General features: G+C 51.3%; 1 protein-coding gene across 3 annotated transcripts in view; it reads right to left on the bottom strand.

Moving 5' to 3' along the window:
• Pgant5 (polypeptide N-acetylgalactosaminyltransferase 5) overlaps positions 1–20,849 on the bottom strand; it is a 343,624-nt gene that overhangs the window by 121,792 nt on the left and 200,983 nt on the right. The window contains exon 1 of one of the 3 annotated variants that reach the window (XM_065429903.1): positions 14,031–14,178. The exons of the other annotated variants lie outside the window; for them this stretch is intronic. The gene's annotated coding sequence lies outside the window, so the exon portion shown is untranslated. Of the gene's footprint in view, positions 1–14,030; positions 14,179–20,849 lie in introns of those variants that run through there. 3 annotated transcript variants of the gene reach the window in all.

The raw sequence follows: 20,849 nt of genomic DNA, 5'->3' as shown, positions 1-20,849 counted from the left end.
TGACTTGCATCTCCTTTCGGGTTACTATTGGCGCAAACTTACCGGAGTAATAAATGAAGCAAACTTAATAGGCTGGGGACAGCGCCGTTGCGAAGCATGTGCATGAAACCACCGTGCGAACCGGAATTCCGGGAATATTCTTAAGATTTGACAACCGTGTTGCCGAGTGATGGCGAGATGACTACACTGACGGGTCTGTTTAGAGGCTCAATAAGCACCAGAAACAAAAAGTCGAGGCTATGACACGGTCACTGTTTTACAAAGGCACGATAAAGAAACGAACGGCATATACCTAATTTTTATTTCAAATCGTACTTGTTGTAAGCGCAAATCCGAGAAGAAATAAATTAGCGGAAATTCTGTGCCCGATGTTAACTTTCTCCGTGCTCTAATAAATTACTATTAATAACTCTAATACTATAAACCTTTCTGAGATAAACCTCTGACTTAATTTTCTTTTGTAATTTGCCTGATCGATCTGTTTCGAGTAAAACTGAATGTTACAAAACAATCAATTCGACGTACATTCTTCGGTGCTTTCTTTTTTCGGCGTTAACTAAGAACATTCACAGCCATATTTCAGTGAAATAGAACGCTGGCGCAATGCCGACAAGTCGCCGCACAGCGCGGCCTCACGAAAACGCGCTAATCTGCGGATACGAATCAGACGGCGAACCAGCACGGTCACATAGCCTTTCGAGACAGGCTTTTCCGGTCTCAAGTTCTGACACCGACATCCACCACCTAAATTTGGGCATCTCCCGGCAGCCGCCACCCGGAAATGTCGCTGGACTACCCCGATCGGTCGCTCGCAAACCACACCTCGATGATGCACTCCGTGAAGATAATATATATATATATATATATATATATATATATATATATATATATATATATATATATATATATATATATATATATCGTAGCGGGTTTTTGAACCCACCCGACGTCGCTATATAGTAAACGACACCTCGGGCCTGTACAGACGTAATCGAGCCCCCATTTCGGAAAGCCCAAAACACCCGATTACGGCCAGAGAATGACACCGCGATCACGCGAGGACCGCCTGCAGATAAACAAAAATAAAGAAACGGCTGCGGGAACGTTATAGCGCGTATACTCCTGCAACTAACACTCAACAACGACTCAACAACGCGGTATGTACAGTGCAGCGAACGCTACATTGGCACACGTCAGCCAATCGGAGAGCCTGCTGCGTGTTACCGCGAGTCCATGCACTCACTGCGCGCTTCTAATCTTTCCGTTAAGCTATACCGTTCTGTGGGCGTCGCGTGGTGGGTGACCAAGGGCAGACAGCGAGGAAGCCCCCTTCTGATGCGGGTCCCCTTTTCTAACTGGCTAACGCAACCCCATAGCTTTCACCGCACTGAACATGAGTTGGCGAGATGCGTCGGATGGGCAGGCAAACTGCCGCGTTAAGATGCGCCGACGGAGAGAAGGCCGGCAGTCACTGCTGGCGCGCGGGAACATTACGCCCAAAGTGTGCCGTGTGTGTGTGAACCCGCTTACATAAGCTCTCGCGAGTCACTGCTGAGGAAGAGCGCAGGCGCAGCCGGGTTTATACAGGCGCACGCACGCACGCGCGTTGCAGTATATATTCGCCGTAATTACGCGGAAGCCGACTCCGAAACGGCGGCCGGCTGCGTAAGGCCCTCGGGCATCTTCCATGAGGGATCGCACGTACTTCGCATATACCCCCTTTCCCCTGACCAGTGGCACGGATCGAGACGAGCGGGCGCGCTGCGCCAGAGTACACACTAATTATACCGCGGGCTCTTTGAATGCGAAGCGAGCACCGGCCACAATTTTGGGCCTGCATGCCGGCCTAAAGTAGACACACACACACACACACAAGGCCGCGTCGATGAACAGGCAGCGCGAAGTTTCGACTGGGCCGCGCGGAGGTGGTGTCCAGCTTGGGAATTAAGTGCGCAAAGGCGAACGCACGCCGGGCAAGCATGCTTTACAGTATACTATACACACACATGCTAAGTACACACATGCTAAGTAACCTGCGCTGTCTCTGACCACATGTATAAACTTAGATGTTCGAAATGAGGCTGTTTCGAAAGCGTATCCGGTTGGGCCATCACGCGAGTTTTTTTTCGAACGCGGTCTACAATACCCCTGTCACACGGGCACTCGAAAGTGTTTTGTGCAAAAGATACTTATTCCGAAAAAAATAGTTTTGCTCGCAGACACACGACAGGGAGCGATCTCTTTTTCAGAAGCGGTTTTTTTCTGAAAGCGGAGTTCGTAGATCTCTTTCACGGCCGAAGTAAAGAAGTAGCCACGAAACCAGCGGGCGGCAGCAATTATAATATATTAAAGAACTAAGCAAATGCGTATTTTTCTGTCGCCTATAGGCTCATCGTAAAAAAAAAAAAATTGTGTCTCGCAGAAGGTGTAGTAAATCTAGAAACGCTCATTTTCTTCCGCACCCTCGTGAGCAGGTCGAACGCTCTCTAAACTACTACAATAAATCGTTACATTAACGTCTCCTAATCTGCTGTTATTAAATTTATTTGAGAACCGTGTAATAAAATAAGTGTTCACTTGATATTTCGAGATAGGTCAGTTTATTTTGGCCGATTTTGTTTCGAACGCGAGCGTCACGCTTTCTGTAAAGAGTGTCCAGAAGGAAACACCAAAAAGTGATTGTCGGCGCCGTGTCTCTGCCCTGCAACAACTCTTCAAATAGAGAGTCAATTTGGCAAAAGTCCGCTTACGTAAGAGAGTTTTTGCGTGCTCGTGTGACAGAGGTATTAAATAAATTAGGGATGCACGCACGCACACACGCGAAATGAAGTCAGTCTCGGAATAAAAATGTATCGAGGGGTATACAGAGAACTAAAGAAAAAAAAATGAAAGAAGACAAAAAATTTCGGCAGAGAAGCTCGAGACTGCTTACGTGTGGGAATCTGAAAGCATTATAGCGTTTGCAAACCTCGGAACAAAATGAAAGCGGTTACACACATGACGTGGAGCCACCTCCTCCCCATTGGCTGCACCATGACGTGCCCAACGACGCACGCACATGGCACACCTTTAGTCAGCCAGAAATGTGGAGCAGTCGGAGCGTCGTGGATGCGAGCTTGTCTCGCACTCCGGAGGCGCGGTTCACTTCCCATCCAGGCGTAACTTTACCAATCCTTCTTTTCAACGCCGTCAATTTACTTTGTTTACAGGAACCTCCCTGTGAAATTTGACGTCAATCCGATCATTTTCTGATGTGCTTTTTTCACTCTTTGCTACGCCAGCCATGGCGATTCAATCTCACGAGCGCAAGGTAGGAAAGTGAGGAGGAAACACGCCGTCTTCCGTCGCACGTAAAGCACCCGGTGAAAGGTAGGGGGGGGGGGTGGCGTTCCACCATGGCGGCAGCTGAGTATGGCGCGGCCGCGCGGCCATATCTTGAAAGCGATCTGCGACAGGGACAGAGTCTATGCGCAGCGATGGCCGATAGCTTCGTCTGCGCTGCGTTCTTGCCGCTTAGTTCGCGCTGAAGCGAGAGGCAGCACGAACCATCGACTGCGACAGCAAATTGGTACACAAATATACGAAGATGGTAGTTTTATCGGGCTTATAAGCTTATAAACATTCGCTTACTATAACTAAATCAACAAGCACGGCGTCACGGGCGCACAAGCAAACATGTACACATATCACTCGACGACCGCGCACGCTCTCTGTCAAAACGCTGGAGTGAGAAAGCGCGGCAGCAGAAGCGAGCGAATTGACCTGAGGCTTAAATTATGGTGTTTCACGTGCCAAAACCACTTTCTGATTATGAGGCACGCCGTAGTGGAGGGCTCCGAAAATTTCGACCCCCTGGGGTTCTTTAACGTGCACCTAAATTTAAGTACACGGGTGTTTTCGTATTTCGCCTCCATCGAAATGCGGCCGCCGTGGCCGGGATTCGATCCCGCGACCTCGTGCTCAGCAGCCCAACAACATAGCCAGTGAGCAACCACGGCTGAGGCTATTGGCCGAGATTGCTTAACGTGCACCTAAATCACGGAGCACGAGCGTTGCCACCGCAGCCGAGCACCGAATCCGAGACCTCGTGCTCAACTACACATTTGAGTTGAACAGAATGGTCTACAATATCAACAACGATTATCAGCGCAAAAACACGGTGCGGGTAAAGCCTGGGCTTGAAATTTGATTATAAGCGTGTATACAGGTAAGAAGATGAATCGAGTATATAGGTGAGTAGCGGCATCCGTGTATCATACCGTAAACATGCGCTAATATTAAGCGGTCTGGACAAACACCATCGCACAAGGCTATGTCGACGATTACTGCAAACGAGGCCGTTCCTCAACCATTACTGTGAATATAGTTTGTCGACTGCGCTTACGGTAAAAAAGAAGGCAGCGATTCTTTAAATACGGGTCAACTAACTACAACCACCGACAGCGAAATACGGGAGATTGGGGCAGTAATTGTTTCGAAAATGTTACTCGCGTTTGTGCGTTCCGTGCCACACGCTGCGAAGGACAAAAAAAAAGGAAGAAAATGAAATTACGAAAGAAAAGAAAGAATAGCAATGGAAACGAAAGTAAGAACTCCTGCTAGAAACGGGCGCACCCATCGAACAGGACGGCTACCTGAAGCAATCTCCCATCCTATCCGTCCGGATACAAGGTGCGGGGCAGGGTTAGGGCGCCGACTCACGTAAAACAAACGTCCGCGTTTTCGCGCTATCAGCAATATCATCAAGGGCTCGCAAAGCGAGCCGTCAGCATCTCACTAGCCGGAAGAGCAAACTCAATAAGTCGCCGTCGACGACGGAAAAGTGGGATTGCTTCGACGTGGCCTCAGCTTTACAGTGCACAAAGACTGCAAGGAGTTAAAAGACAAACTGTAAGGAGAGGGAGAGAGAGAAAGGAGGGAGGTTATGAGAGCATAGAAGCTCGCACAAGCAACAACGAACACGTTGTTTTCATAAGGCGCGCTCTTTCGCCCGTTAAATTCGTTGCCCTTTACCGGTTCTCCAGCGCGACGACACCAGAGTTTGAGGAGCAGCAGGAGAGACGGGTGAGGAGAGAGAGAGAATAAGAAAGAAAGCTCGCGCTAATAGAGGAAACGCCGCTGCATCCGAGCGATAACTCATTCGTGCGCGGGGGGCTTACTACAACACAGAGCGGTGCTTTCTTCGTCCAGAGCGCGCGGGTGCCCTGTATAAGCTAGCAGGGGATAACTAGTCCCCGGAGAAAGGGCGGAGGTGCGTATGAACACGAAGAAGATGAACCGGGCCAGCGGCTCACATCCAACCCCCACACCCGTTCTCCCTCACCCCTTCCCCAGCCTTCCTTCCCATTTCTGCTACAAAAGGCAGCAGGCCTCATCTCTTCCCTCTCTCCTGCACTCGCCCCCTCCCTCCTACCTTCCTTCACCCTGCCTTACATTTACAGCGTTAACGGGCCCGCTCCACAAGCGTTCCTTAGCGCAAGCGCTTGCATGGCTAATCAAACGGCCAGAGCTTCTGCGCGCGCGCGCACGAACACACACACGCACTGACGCCCTCGCAGCACCCCCGCTTCATGGCGGGGAACAAAAGCAGTCGCCGAGGCGGAGAAAAAGCGTCGCGCCGGCCACGTCTGCCGCGGACATCGATGAATAGCTCGGCTTTTATGGGCCCCGGAGAACGATAAAAGAGAACAGAGCACGAGCTACTATATATTGGCTCCCACTGGCACAGCGCGAGGTGTACGTGCGCGACGAGGGTTGGGAGAAAAAAAAAAAGAAAAGGTCCCCAAGGTTCATCAGCCATGTATGGAGGAGGCCACGAAGACGGTTACTATGCCTAGGGCTTGCGACTTCGAAGCCGACACCTACCGCTGGCGCCATCCTAAAGCAGCCTCACTGTACTCGTTATCTTTGAAAATCACCTCGTTTCTTCTTTTCACGAATCCGAACGCAAAATATAGTACGGTGCAGGGCACGTGTGAGGAGAGCAGGAGAGAGGCGAATCTACGAAATGCTTGTGACGTCACTAGATCACCATTTGTAGCAAGAGTAACGTGTCCCGAGGGAGTGAGAACCAGATGAGCAAGGAGAACCAATGCTCCCACAGAGAAGCCACGATCAATGATTTCATCCGTAGTAACGCACATCCAGCTTCGACCGCAAAACGTTTCGCTCGAAGGAGTTCCTTTTTTTTTTTTTTTCGAAGGAAGCAGTTCCACACGGGGATCGTCCTCTCTGATTACAGCAGCCCCTGCGGAGGCTTTAAGAGGAAGCTTTAGCTCGGGCCCAACTCCGACGCGGCCTATTCAAATACGTGTAATACGCAGAAACTGCTTTTCTGAGATAACTCCTAGACCGATTTTAATGAAGTTTCTTGCATTTACGAGATAAAATTAGATTCTAGTAACTGTTGGGAGCGGAATTTTGATTAAGGGCCCGAATTTTGTTAAAACGATGTTAAAAAAATTCGAAAGTTCGAAAAAAATAGAAGCACTAAGTTTACAAATTAATAGCTCTGCATCAAGAACAGATATCGCGGTTCTGTCTACGGCATCCATCAGCTCCTTCAAAGCAGACAAATTCGATATGTTAATTCATATCCTACGTGAATTGGTTACGTTGTGTACAAGGGTTCTGCAAAAGATGCATTTACCTATTACTGAATTTTTTTAGATTCATGTGTACCATATCACTTTTGTCCGCTTTGGATGTACTATTAGATGCAATTCACAGAACTTTTATATAATTTTTCCCTGCTGAGTTACAGAGATGTAAACTTGACAAACTTGATAGTTTCGTTTTCTGGAAAATTTCGAAGTTTGCTAATTTTTAATAAGAAGTCGACGACATAAATCCAATATTCGAAGCCAAAATCCGCCAGATTTTAAGTTTTCTTTTAAATGAAACAAACCTCGCCAAATTTGGTTCACTGGTTGCCGAGAAAAACCAATTCTCCTTTTACACGTACTTAGAAAGGAGCACCCGCGCTAAAGCTTCCTCTTAAGCACCGGGCTGAAAAGAAGGGAATGAAGCGAATACCCTGTTTTATTCAACGGCAACGAGTTGCAAAGCCTTGCCGCATTTCCATCAAGTCTCTTCCGTGCGTCCGACTTGCGGCGTATCTCGGCCTTTTCTTTATCAATCCAAACCAATCAACACGGTCGGGCCAATTTTCGCGGTACCCCTTGGTACAAGCGCTCACAAAACGCCAATGACAAATCACAACGCTCGAAAGTGACGTTCTACGTTGGTCCTACGCGGCGACTTGGGCTGAAAAGAATGCGCGTTATAAAGGATAGCTCGCCTGGTAACGACCACCGTTTGTCTTAGTCGGCGCGTCAACGACACAAGTGCCAACGCCAGGGCTGTTCGTCGAAGGAAACGACCGACCATTACCGCGGAAGTGTAAGCCAGGACAATCGCCACTAGACCAAGAAAAACGACGCCACGCCGATGAAACGTACGTGGTCGTGTAACACGCGGTACAAGAGCAAAAATAATGGACGGGGAGGGGGGGGGGGGGAGTAAGGAGGAGGTTATTGACCGCCACGATTTTTACACAGAAAAAAAAAAGAAAGGCGAAAGGGCAAACGCGCAAGAAAAGAAGCAAGCTCCGCCGAGAAGGTGCAAAAGCGGCGGCGAAGACAAGCGTCGTCGAGATCTTGCCGCGGAAAATACGGCACGCGAGATGACGAATGCCGTTAAACAACAGCGCGACCGCTCACACGTCCACCCGTCCATGAATTTCGATGATCCGATGAAACAAACCAGGCCATAAGAAAACAGAACAAAGAAAAATAACGAAATGGGAGACCAACACAACAGAACGTTCTCATACAGAACACAAGCGGAACGGGAAGCTAGCGTGCGCATTTCTCAAAACGTGGGGGGGGGGGGGGGGGTTACATAATAACAAAAAAAAAAGCATACAGCCACCGTCGTCCAAAGCACCGCGCGCGTGTCGGGGCCATCTTTCTTTCTTTCTTTTCTTTTTCTTCTCCAAGCTTTCTCGTTCTACCAGAACGACGGTTGTTCTCCGCCGATCACACCCTCGGATTTCGAGGCCATTTGAAGAATGGATCGAATCGAACGGTCGGCACCGCGTGTCGTAAGTGACGATGCTTCGGCAACGCGTCGTACAATATAGTGTAACATGTAGCCAGCAGGCTATCCCCCTCCCCCCCACCCACTTACTAAGGCAACCTCAACCGAAAGAAAGAACACAAAAAGTAAGAGGCCAACAATCGGGAAAAAAGAAAAAAAAGAAAGATGCTACAGTAGGGAGTGCAAGCGCCAGCAAACAAGGAATACCACAGGCGGACGGAAGAAAAAAGAAAGGAAAGAAAGGAAATAAAAGGCAGCGCGGAAAACACACCGACGGTACCCCGAGGGCTGCTCAATTCGTTCCGTTACACGAGACAGCAGCAGCAGTAGACGGAGGAGGACCGCGTTCGCGATAGCAAAGAAGCCACGCGCGTATATATAGGCAGCGGTGGTGTGCGTGTGTGTATACGGACGGAACAACTCCCGAGAAGCGGACTGCGGCCATCGCCGCGCAAATGGGATACGCGCGGCCCTCGGTGTTGTTCGGGCCTATTCCTGGGGAAAAAAGGAGCGGCCACGGATATCGACTGGCGAGACGGGGAAAGAAGAAGGCCGAGGGCACGAGCGAGAAATGAAGACGTTATCGGGGAAGTGTCCGTTTATAAGGAAGTGAATAAAGGTTTGCTTTATGGGCAAGGCAACGGATTAAACGGGGGGGGGGGGGGGGGGAAGAGCGGTCTAGATCTCCACGAGAAGGCAAACGATCGTTTTTGCGAGGTGTTAAAAGCTGGCCTCGCTGAGATACGTGACGTAATATAACCGGAATGAAGACAGGCACGCTTGTTCTCTAGAAAGTTAGCGATCTTGTTTCGTCTCAGAATAATCTATTTTTGGACGAAGACTGTTGCTTTAAATTCCGGTTTTCGTTCTTGTTCGATTGTTTGCCACTGGTATAGTGGTCTCCATCTCGCATGTCCTGGCTCACGCCCTTTTCTTTGTCTTAGTTGTGCCGCGTGAACATGAAAAAATCAACTTCCTGACATGTTTCGCTCGAACAAATTATGTATAGGACACGCCGTCAGGCCATACGACTGTGTATACTGCTACGACAAAAACTTCTAAAGGCCTCAAACGATGCTTAAAAAAAAAAAGGAAGGAAAGAAAGAAAGAAAAAAAGAAAAACAACTTCGTGCGTGACAAGACTTCGCACTCTGCAGTTAAAGAAATCATAAAACAATAATAAACACGAACAAAGCCATATCGGTAGTGGATGCGATGGGCAGTCTATACAGGCATTTAAGATTACTCCTTGCAGGGCTAGTTGCTTCATGTTGTACTGATAATATTAATAAGCACGAGACGACACCGAACGAGGTAGAAACAAGTAGCTAGTAAAAACGCTCATTTCCAACAACGCACACCGTTCCTTTCCTCAATACTCAGTAAACAGTTGTCACACCTTTCCTCGGCCCACACCCATTCCCCACCGTTCTGTTTCAGCAGCCTTTCCTTGTAGACACTTATAAGCATAGATATACCCACAGTGACGGCATTTCAAGTATGGAAAACACCCGTACGAGATTTCGCCACTGTGTAACAACAGCACGAGCTACAGACGCTAGTACATCACTCGTGGCAGAAGCTCGTGCCGCGCGAAGAGCATAGGAAAAAGAAACAAGAAAAAGAAAAGACGGAGAAGAAAACAGGGCAGAGTCGAAACAATGAATAAAAGAAAGAAAGAAAGAAAGAAAGAAAGAAAGAAAGAAAGAAAGAAAGAAAGAAAACGATGCGAGAATCAAAATGTCAGCAACGCCTTCAGAAAAAGACAACGCGAAAGATATTGCTACTTAGCGCTTCCAAGCCAGGAAATCATGAGCTAAAATAAGAGCCAATGGCAAATGGAGACAAAAGAAAGAAAGAGGGAAAGAAAGGAAGAAAGAAAGAAGGGAGAAAAAGAAAAAGAAAAGGCGTTGCCCATCGGCACAAAGGACTATAATACAAAAGGGGAAGGCTGGTCTCGGACAGCGAGAAAAACGACGTACTACGATGAAACGAAGGAAGAACGGCAGACATCTTCACCAACGCACGCACAGGCCGAGCAGCAAAAGCCAGATGGTCGAACGCAGGCCGCCACTGCCACCGCGAGACGTCCATCAATTTCTCACGAGATTACCCTGCGAGCGGACCGAGAACCCAGAGCTGTGCACTAACGTGACCTTTACCGTCGCCTTCGAAGCCACGTCGGCGACCGACTGAGCTTATACCGTCCACTACGTTCTAAATTAAACGAGTGGGCACGGTATAAATTTCGATTTGATAGCTCCAGTTGGCTTAAACTACTGGTTTTTCTTTCATCCATTTCTTTCTTCTGAAAGAAGCCTTCCGTCGCTACAGCAGGCCCGTGATGAGTGGGCCAGCACTACTCGCTCATTCCTCAGCCCTTTGCTGCGTACGTCAGCAGTCAGGGGCGCACTAGCAAGAGAGCGGAAAGACAAAGAGACGGGTGCCAGCGAGTACCTTTCCAACATCGGCGCGATTTATTATCACACCTGGACAGTGCCCACTCCCCGAGGGAAGTAAATTATAGATCCGCCGCACAAAACAGGAACTTCGAAACGTGAAACGTGCGGGGAAAAAGATGAGAAGGCACCTGTGACAAAATGAAGCCCTCATTTTGCGAACGTGCGCGTGTCGATCCTATGCAGAGAGCACCACTTAATTACGGTCCGGTCAGGCCAACGTACTAGTACATAACGCTGTATACTGCTACGGCAAGGCAGTCGAGAGAGGGGACAAGGTTGGTTGGCGAGAACGACGGGTTGCGATTAAGTGCCCGTAATAAAGGTGCTGCAAACTGACCTCCAGCAGCAGCCACGCTGCCAGCCGGGGGACCCACAGGGGAGATGCGAAAAAACAAGAAGAAGAAGAGGGGTAGGGGGGGGGGGGGGCGAAGGCAGCGAGGCGAACCGTAAATCAATCGGGCCCGAGGGAGTCGCGGGGACGCACGACTTGCCCCCTACCAGATAAGCGAGGTGGCCGCGTGCGACAGGCACACTACGAGCTGTACCCGACACCCAGGACCAGTTGCGTGCAGCCGTGCGAGAAGCTCCAACGGCATGCCCCACTGACGTGTTCTAAAGCGATGCCTGTTTCACAGAGCACGAGTAGACGCGCGACTTCGTGCGCGGCCGCGGAACAAACCAGTAAGTTAGCCACCAACTGTCGGAATACCGACAAGCACGTAATGACTACAAGCGTATGCGTAACTTGAGTCTTAAGAGCACTGCATAGGAAACTTAGTGACTCGTGCATAGTACAGCGTATACCGCGCGCGGACCTCCTAAACCGCAGAATCCCCGGGCGATTTGGATGGTCCGGTCTCGTATATGGAAGCTGCGCGCCTGCAGTCGCAAGGGTGTAAAGCGAGGATCTATCGCAACGCGCATCTAACCACTGCGATGCCTTTTGGCCCAGCGAGACGGAGGCGGGGAATGGCCGCTAGTGCATGCGCCTAAAAAACTTGCGATCGTCGCCTTGCACCTTAACTTGCGCGCGACAAATATTTGCGCTGGGTCATTTCAGTGTTAACTATCCGTCATTCGGTCCGATCGCATAGGCCCAATATCCTGGAAAACAAAAACCGCAACGCCAGCGAAATCGTCAATTAGCTGCAGGCGGATGACGTAGTTAACGGGCTAACCACTCGGGGTTTCCATCATGCAGCGTGCGTTGCAACGCAGCTCGCGAATAGGCGCGATGAACAAAACTGACGACAAGACGCAAGCACCGACAGCGAGAGGCACGAGCTCGCCGCCATATACAGTTCACTTCGGTGCACAGAACTGCGCACGGGCTTGAGCAGGCGGCGTCGACCGGAGGAGGAAGCTCCGAGACGTCAGCACCTCCTCCGCCGGCAGAGGTGTCGGGTGTCACCGTTATAGACGCCGCCGGCAACGGTGGCAACACCGCCGTCAGTGCAGCAGCATCAGCAGCATCGCGTAACGCAAGACGGGAGATGCGCAGCAGCTTCCAGGACGGGGAGATATATACGCGCTCACCCTTGCTGGCGTTACCGGCGCCTAAAAGCTGATGAATGTGGCGCGAAAAAGTGCCGGCAGAGGCTCGGCAGGCCCGGCAGCGGCGGTGCGAACTGCGGAAGCCGCGGCCCAAGTCCAGTGGCCTGTCGGGTTGTTCACGGGGCCACGGTACCACGCCGTGTTTTTCGTCGTCTCTCCAAGATACACACACGGCCCACAAATAACGAGCTAAGGTGCGCACTATATACGTATTACATACAGCTTGCGTGCGTGTTTGCGCACATGACAGAGAGAGGGCGTACACACACAGACCCGCGGCTTAGTGAAATTCCCATTTCCCATCCGGCCGGACAGATAAAGGGCGCAATGAGAGGTGAAGGAAACCCAGAGGGCACTGAGCATCGGCACGACATATGTGGGTGTCCCCTGTTATCGGGTATTAAGAGATCTTCGTCCAAAGCCGTCGCGACTATATATAACAAACACGCCGGGGACCGATTACACTGGCAGGAAAATCACACTCTGCCTCCGCTGTAACTCCACCGAAAGACTGCTGCACGGTCCGCGGACAATAACTACCGTTGTCTTTGATCAGTTTTTCAGCGAGCTAAGAATGTGCCGTACAGCACAGTATCAGTTCGTGGGGTTTGAGGGACCGATGATAAGGTATAGCACAGCACGGCCGTAAGAATGGTTCGTTAAGGACGAGGGAGGTACATTTTTGTATGGAGGAGGCCGTAATAAAAGAAATGGCTCACCCACGCGAAGCATTTATTTGACCCCGGGGACCAATACCACCAAGGGGGGAAAATGTGTGACCTCTTATCTCGGGAGATCCAAAGGTCTCGGAGACAACTTTTCTTGTGTGACCGAAACGGTCGCGTATACAGTAAATCTTCTGCAGCCAGAATTACATGTAATCAGCGCTGCACAACATTTAAAAACGGCCGCCCTAGCCGACAGATGTATACATATTCGCAGAACTGATGACGCACAACAGTGGACAACAATTATCGATAGCCTTAAACGAGTCTTAAAACGATACGGATACGAAACAAGGTTAACAAAAAGCGCTCGCCTCGCAGTAAGGTTAGTGTACCAGATAGTACAGTATAGTATAACCTCTGTTTCCCGTCGTGCTGGTGGCATCAGTGTTTTTTTTTCTTCGTTATTTTTTTTTCGAGTCATCGCTAAAGGCTGCCTACACCGTATGTGAGTGCGGCTAAAGTTAATGTGTCAAATTAAAACGTCAGAAGCTGCACACGTCTCCTATGAGACGTGTCCTAGGACGTGCACGTAGGCCGCAGATGTGAGGAGACAGGCCGGGACAGGGCAACAGGACACATCAACTGCTTCGAGTGCAAAACACTTAGTAAAAAACACGATAAAAAGGGGGAAAAAAAGAGAAAAGAGAAGCGTTGCTCACGCTTTAAAAAAGAACTGGCAAGCGACACTGCAGCGTTGAGAGAAAAATAAACAAAAACGTTTAAGAAAAATTAGTGGCTGTTAGAACTTCAAATGTGAAACCGACCCTGGCTCTTATTCATTTAACATGGCGCAAGTGAGAATCGTCGCAAAAACGTAGTTTGCTAGAATGGCTCAACAGAGATATTAGCGCGGTATAGGGGGACGCAATCGCAGCTTGACTCGACAAGAAGCCCGCCAAACATCGACGCCAATATTGATACATAAAACCGCAGCCGCAAGAACGAAGGAATAGAAATGTAAATTCGTGGAGCTCACCCACAAGAGGCGCCTGCATAAAAAAGAAAACAAAAACGGGGCCACTACGAACGCTAGAACGAAAGATGCAGACTGTCGGCATAGCGGACGCAAGCAAAGGCGGAACTTTCGTAACAAAACTTGCGAGTCACCGCCTGTTATTGGCTCAAACGCACATTGGCTTCACAAAGCACAATAGCTACAAGGGTCATGTCGGTTATAGCGCCTTACCTGCGTACGTCGGATTAACAGCAGCAGGCTCTTCGTTGGCACGACCTGTATTCCGCCACTTCTGCTGGCAACAACGCAGCAAAAAGGAACAACAACAACAGAATGTCAGGATGTTCTCGTGACGAACTCAAACGCGAGGTGTAACGGCTAAAAAAACATGGTCGGGCGACCTCGTCTCTTACACGTACCTATACACGGCGGTGGAAGGTTGCGGCCGCGCGCAGGCGCGCCGCTGACTGAGTGCGGTGAGGGATACGAAGAAAGCAGATGCTGTGTTGGCGCCCGTCATTCACAGCGTTAGCGGCGCTTTTTCTTTCGTTCCCTTTCCTTTCTTTTTCCAACCACACCTCAACAGAACGGAACGAAAGGCAGCAGCAGACGAGCAAGCGGCAGATTGACGCAGACGACACGACGGTTCTCCTTTCTCGTCTTCTTTGCTACGTGCCACGTGAACAGCGTCTGCTGCCGCCGAATGAGCGGCGTGTGAGGAGAGGCACCTTTTAGACGCAGGCTTCGGGCGATATAGGAAAGGCCGCAAGGTGCGACATGTGCTCCCGCCTTGCGCCCTGGGCTTCAACAGCGGAGACAGGCAGCAGCAGCTGCAACCCGAATGAACTTCCAGCAGCAACCGTGCGAGCACACAAGAGCAATCGCGGCGATACCGTTGCCGGTCTCGTGGCGCGATTCGGGGCAGTGCCCATCCGTGTGCCCTCTCTATCGCCTACGCGGGTGCGACACGCCGTTATATCGGCAGCCGGTAGCAAATGGAGCCGTATATACAGCGAGAGCGCCAAAATCGCCGTGAAAGGACCGTGACTAGTACGAGTGGGAAGATTCGCAGTAATAGGCAGCACGCGAAGTGGCAAGCATCGGGCTGAGATGCATTCTTGCTGCAGCCGCGCCGTTACCGTCGCGATGTCAAGCAATACGGTGGTGGAAGTGTAAGCGCGCGAAACCATTGGACAACCACGGCTACAAAGGATACGACCGTTTGTCTCTCTATATGGTATGACGGTAGTTCGAAGCTATAGTGGCGGTGACACCGCTGTCACACGGCCACTTCCGATCGCGACCTAGCCCGATCCGGATTGAAATTCTCGGCCGCGATTGGCTCCCTCTATAGTAGCCTGCGTAAAGGATGCAATTGCGGTCGGTAAAATGTCGATCCGGACCGGGCCCGATCGCGATCGAACGTGCGCCGTGTGACACCCGTACATGTGTCCAGAGAAGATAAAAAAAAAAAAGCAGAAGGCTCGCAGCGTATAGTTGGGGCTAAAGCAGCATACACCGCAGGTCAACGATTCACCGAAGCCCCACGTCGGACGCATTCACGCCCGTTATCCACGACGGCCGCGCGACCGACCAGTGTGCTGGTCACCTCACGGCAGCCGATGTTCGCACCGGCACGCGCAAGCTGTAACCCGCCCGCCCGCCGCCACACCGAAATGTCGCGCGACTGATGCTGTTCACATCTGCTCGCACGTCGCGCATTCCGACGTGCTGCTGCTGCGCCGCTTATTGGTTCAAAAGCGTTCAGACTTTCAGTCGAGGAGCTGCAAAATCGTGCGGCTGACCAGAAACAGAGGCTCTTCGACCAAAGCGACCATTCGCGACCAACTTGATCGCGTGACCTCTGCAACTATATAGCGGTGTGTCAATGCCGCCGCAGTTCGAATGGAAAGAGCACGACATTCTTCACGATCTCGACTAAGTGCAACAAAAGGGCAGGTTTTTCGACGAGAGGCTGATGTACCAGTTGCGGAGGAAGCTAAAAAGGACACGTCCACGAAGAAATGGCAGGACATGCACAGTTTCCTGCCATTTGGGTTAGTAGAATTCAGAAACATAGCAGCGGCTCAAACAATTTCAAACAACTATTACAAAGCACCACAGCTTCGCCGCTGCGAGAAGACGCATCGAAAATACAGTACTGATATCGAAACTACCACGATTGCACTTATCATATATCCTACACTACACATATACCTACGCCTACACTTTCGGTAAGTGACGCAGGTTATCGATATAAGCGGTGCGTCCCGCTATCACGGTGGAGAGTCCATGCGCTTTTTACTTCAGTCGCACTGCAAGTACCGTGTGGCCCGTTCGGTGCACATAACTCCTCCTCGCGAAGCGCGCTGTTTCTGAACAAATTCCGTCCCTCCAGGCGCGCGAAGGAAATCTACGGCCAACTTCGGTGCCTGGCATCACTACTGCGTTAAGCAGCACACTTACGGGTGTCTCAAACGTGACGCAGACCTTCCGCTCAGCGCATGCTATTTGACCGCGCCATCGCAGAACAGAAGACATCTGGAATAAACACCTTTCAGCTAAAGGTGTTTATTTTTTGTGTATGTTTAAACGATTGCGGCGCGGGCTTCATGCATGTGCTGCCGCAGTTCACAGACACCTTCAGGCCGTTGTCTGCCAGGAACTCCTGAACATGGGCCCGTTGCATATTGTCTGCACCATGAACCATCCTTGATGTTGCCCACGTCTCCACCGACGCATCTTGCCGCCGCCTGTGCCTTTCTCGTTGCCGAAATCGATATGCAAGGCCAACTGCTGACCTCAAACCCTTTGCTTCCATTGCGACCAGATCATTTGCTATTGCCACAGCCAGTGTAACTAATCGCCGCCTAGTCTGGTCCCTCCGTTACTGCTCGTCGTGTTACACTCCAGGCCGAGCCACGAGCAACCACACGCCCCGATGAAGGCCGTCCATGTCGTTCACCTACACACCGCCACGCTCCCTCCTCGCACTGAATGGCCGGTCTTTTGCGCCAGAAAACTAGACTTCACAGCTTATGGAGGTGAAGCTGCACTATCAACCTATTCACCAAATCCTCTGTTGCCATTATGTGCACAGCGGAATACACAACGCCCAAGTCGGCGGCGATCTTGTCAGAGCTTTGACACCGAGGCGTGTAGTTCGCGTCTCCCTACTATTTCTGTCTCTCGTATTTATTAACACGGAATTTTACAGGCCCAAGCAAGGAAGCGAAGCAATAAGCGCATCGAGCGTGGAGCCAATGGCAACAATGAAGGAAGGCAGGTAAAGCGATGAAAGTATAATTTCCAGCGAAAGAAATACGCAGCGCCATTTCAGCCCTGGACATGATTTTACTCCCTTCTACTTCTCTTCCCCCACCGTAAAAAAAAGAGAGAGAAAAAGAAGTGTTCAAGCTATATGATCGTTTTCCAATAGCCGCCGTTCACAGCAGTATTAACGCGACAACAACAACAAAAAAAAATTTATAACGTGGAGCATTCGACGCTACAAAAGACCGCTCTTACGATTCGCGAAATAAATCCCAGGAATCCACAACAGGACCGCCTTCGATCTATATGCGTATAAATTCACCGCAATCACGGCCGTTTCGAGAAACACCTTCCTTCCCTCCCAACCGCAACCCCGCCGCCAGCGCAGTTAACGCGTCGAGCAGGAACACGAACGCTGCGGCAATATCGGGGTGCGAACAAGAACAACAACGGAACTGCGCGACGTGCAGCCATCAGCGCGGTCGCCCGAGGGCATCGCCGACTCGCTCCGACTTCGCAGCAAACTTTTATATCGGATCGATATATATACACGCACACTGTTTTCGCGAGGAGGTGCCCATCCTCATAACTTTAGCGGCGCGCATAACGTGGGAGAGGAGACGCAACGATGAGCGCGAAGAGGAAGCACAGGCAACAACCCCGCCGCGAGCGAAGCGGGAGGCAAACACGCCTCGCCACTACAGCAGACCCGGCTCTGCGCGCACGAAACGCACGCACGTATACGCACGTACAAGCCAGCACACACGCATCCATACCCCCGGCTCGGGCCAGCTCGCGTGCGGGTGGGCGAACGGACAGCCAAAACGATCTTTTGCTCCCCGGGTCCGCGGGAGAGGCGCGCGGAAGAGCAAACAGCCGCACGCCCCTGGCTCCTCGGTGCGGCGTGTCCCCAGCCGGGCAGCGGCAGAGCCCGGCACACGATCCATCATTCCGCGCGGCTGGCCGGCTGTGCCCAACAGGGCGAGAAAGAGCGTCGCCACTCGCACGAGAAGAGGGGAGGCAACGGCGGCACAACCATCCGAGGGCCGCTGTGGCGGCGAGCACGGCTTTTATACCTTTCGCACACCTGCCTCGCGTGCCCCGGCCACGGACCCGTGCCCACGGTCGTTCGCGCCTAGCGCGGCACCTTCAGCCCCCGGGTACACGCGAGAGAAAGGCGAGCGCTGCCAGAGGGAAGCAAAAGAAGTTACGGGGAGAGGAAGAGAGAGAACAAAAAGAAAGTAAACATTCAAAGAAAGGCAGCGCCATGGCAATCTGAGCAGGAGCGGCGTCATCAGGGAGCCCCGCGGATGAGCGGTTTGCTAAGTGAGCGATTCATACGCGCCGCTTCCGCACGCAGCGCGCTAAGTGGAGGCTGGAAAAGAAAGAGAAAAGAAAGAAAGAAAAGTGAAACAAACACGCGCTGCAACGACGGAGTAGGGTCTTCGAAATCAGAAGCATACTACAGTCTGTCGTGCGTTGCCTTTCAAAGCTGGCATTAGGAATACACTCGGCAAATCTGACAGCCGTGGATTTCTATCCAGAAGGCGACTCAGGACGATTTCGCAGTCACTACAAGGTTATGGTCCTTTGGCAACAAAGAGAGAACTTCGCGTGACAGGCAAAAAAGAAAAAAAAAGCATGCGTGCGAATATTTTCGCAATAATCTGCGCGAGTACTCACCCCACCCGATACCGGCCGAGTCCTGCGTACTACAGACAGCTCTAATCACGGGAAACTAATACGAGTTTGGCGACACAGATACAAAGGGCGCTACGAGAGACGCCGTGGTAGTGGGGGCTCCGGACGTTTTTTTTTTTTTTTTCATCACCTGGCGTTTTTTCGTTAACTCATCACCCGAAGAAATGTAAAGACCAAGGTTTTATTATTATTATTATGCGAAGCATATTACGAGGGCTCAACCCAGCTCCTCAGGCGCGGCGGTGACCATGAAATCACGTGACACCGTGACGTCACGACAGAGGAGAAGTGGCTTTGGCTCAACTCTTGCAAGACGGGCTGGGTGGGAATCGAACCAGGGTCTCCGGAGTGTGGGACGGAGACGCTACCACTGAGCCACGAGTACGATGCTTCAAAGCGGTACAAAAGCGCCTCTAGTGAATGCGGTGTTGCCTTAGAAACGAGCTGTTTCTAAGGCTCAGGCGTGCGACGCTTGCTCAGGCGCAGATTTCGTTGCCGCGCCGAACGCTGCGTTGCTCGACGCTCACCGCGTCCAATGCGGGGCGCGTAGTCGCTGGCGGGTCGACGGGAACGCTGTCGCGTTCCACTCTTGAAGGCGAAGCAGGGTAACGCATGAGTTGTTTCTTCGTCTAGCCGAACCAAATATAGCCAAGGAACAGCAGTTCACCAGGCTAAACAGTGGTTCAACAACTAAAATAAAGGCTAGTATGCTTCGCATCCTGGGCTTAACCTTAGCTAAGCCACAGCCATTTTTTATTATTATTATTATTATTATTATTATTATTATTATTATTATTATTATTATTATTATTATTATTATTACTTCGCAACCAAAGGAATGTGGCCGTCCCGACTGTGAACCGCGCGCTCTACACAGCGCAGCGGAGCCGCTCTCATCGGCGACGCCATCACTTTCTCGTCCTGCCCCGCCGCACCGCGGTACACAAGCTCGGCGCCCTCGGGAAAAGACAAATTTTTTACGGCAATCCGCGAGGCTCTTCATGCATTACATCCCAGCGCTTCTACACCGTCGAAGCTGGGCACGCAGTTCGGACCTCCAGGGTGCACCGCTCAGTGATCCGCCTAAATCCGGACCCAAATCTCGGGCGTCCTTTCGGACATGAGGGGAAAAGCGAGAGCAATTTCGAACGCCCATTTGGCGCCGGCGTCGCTGTAAGAGCGGAAGCGCCAACCATCGCGATGGAGGGAAGCTGCAATGATAGTAAAAAAAAAAATAAGGAAACATGACGAGACAGTAAAGGAAGTTCGAAGCGGGACGAGACGAGGTATATACAAGCACAACCGTGGCGGCGCGCGCGGCAAATAAGGCGAGACGCCAGAAGCGCGCCTAGGCATCGGCCGGTGTAGTATACAGATAAACTGCAGCCGTGTAAGCCCGGCCCATGCCTCAGAGGTGGGAAACGAGGAAGCTAGGCGCGCGGCAGCCCCTCGATCCGGCCCTATACTTACACGGCAGCGACGCGCGAGTCCAGAAAACGTGGAAATGACTGCTTTCCGCAACGCTACCGGGCAGCCGTATATAAAGGGCAGCACGGTCGGGCTACCGCCAGCTATACAGCTTCGTGACCCGTGGCGGGGTATACGCGGAAGGAGCGTCGAAAGAGCGCGCGCGCCAGCGCATCACCGCCACATGACAAGGTATACAGATGCCTCCTGATTTCGGGGTACGGCGAAATAATGCTCGGCCGCGACAGGCAGTGGGGATGTGTGATAGTCAAAGAGCGCGAAACACGGTGCTACCGAACGTCGTCAATAACCCCACCATGGGGGAGGGGGCGGGCGAAGGAGTAAGAGGGAGGAAAGCAGCAAGAGAACCGCACAGCCCCCATCCATACACTGTTCCAATCATGCCGAACCACTAATCGCACAATAAACAACAGCAACAACACAAAAAAACGCAAAGAGAGAGAGAGAGAGAGAGCAAGCCGTACCACGTGCAGTCCGCACAGCAGTAGAAGACGCCCAGGAAGTGCCAGCAAACAGAAGGAAACGTTAAACAGCAGAGTCATGACCCGTTGGCCTGCCAATGTTATGGCGCACAAGGAACGTCGCGAT

The sequence above is a fragment of the Dermacentor albipictus genome, chromosome 1, assembly GCF_038994185.2.
Source record: "Dermacentor albipictus isolate Rhodes 1998 colony chromosome 1, USDA_Dalb.pri_finalv2, whole genome shotgun sequence".
Taxonomy (NCBI): domain Eukaryota; kingdom Metazoa; phylum Arthropoda; class Arachnida; order Ixodida; family Ixodidae; genus Dermacentor; species Dermacentor albipictus.
Note: the sequence above shows the minus strand (reverse complement) of the source record. Positions and strands in the feature narration are given on the sequence as shown.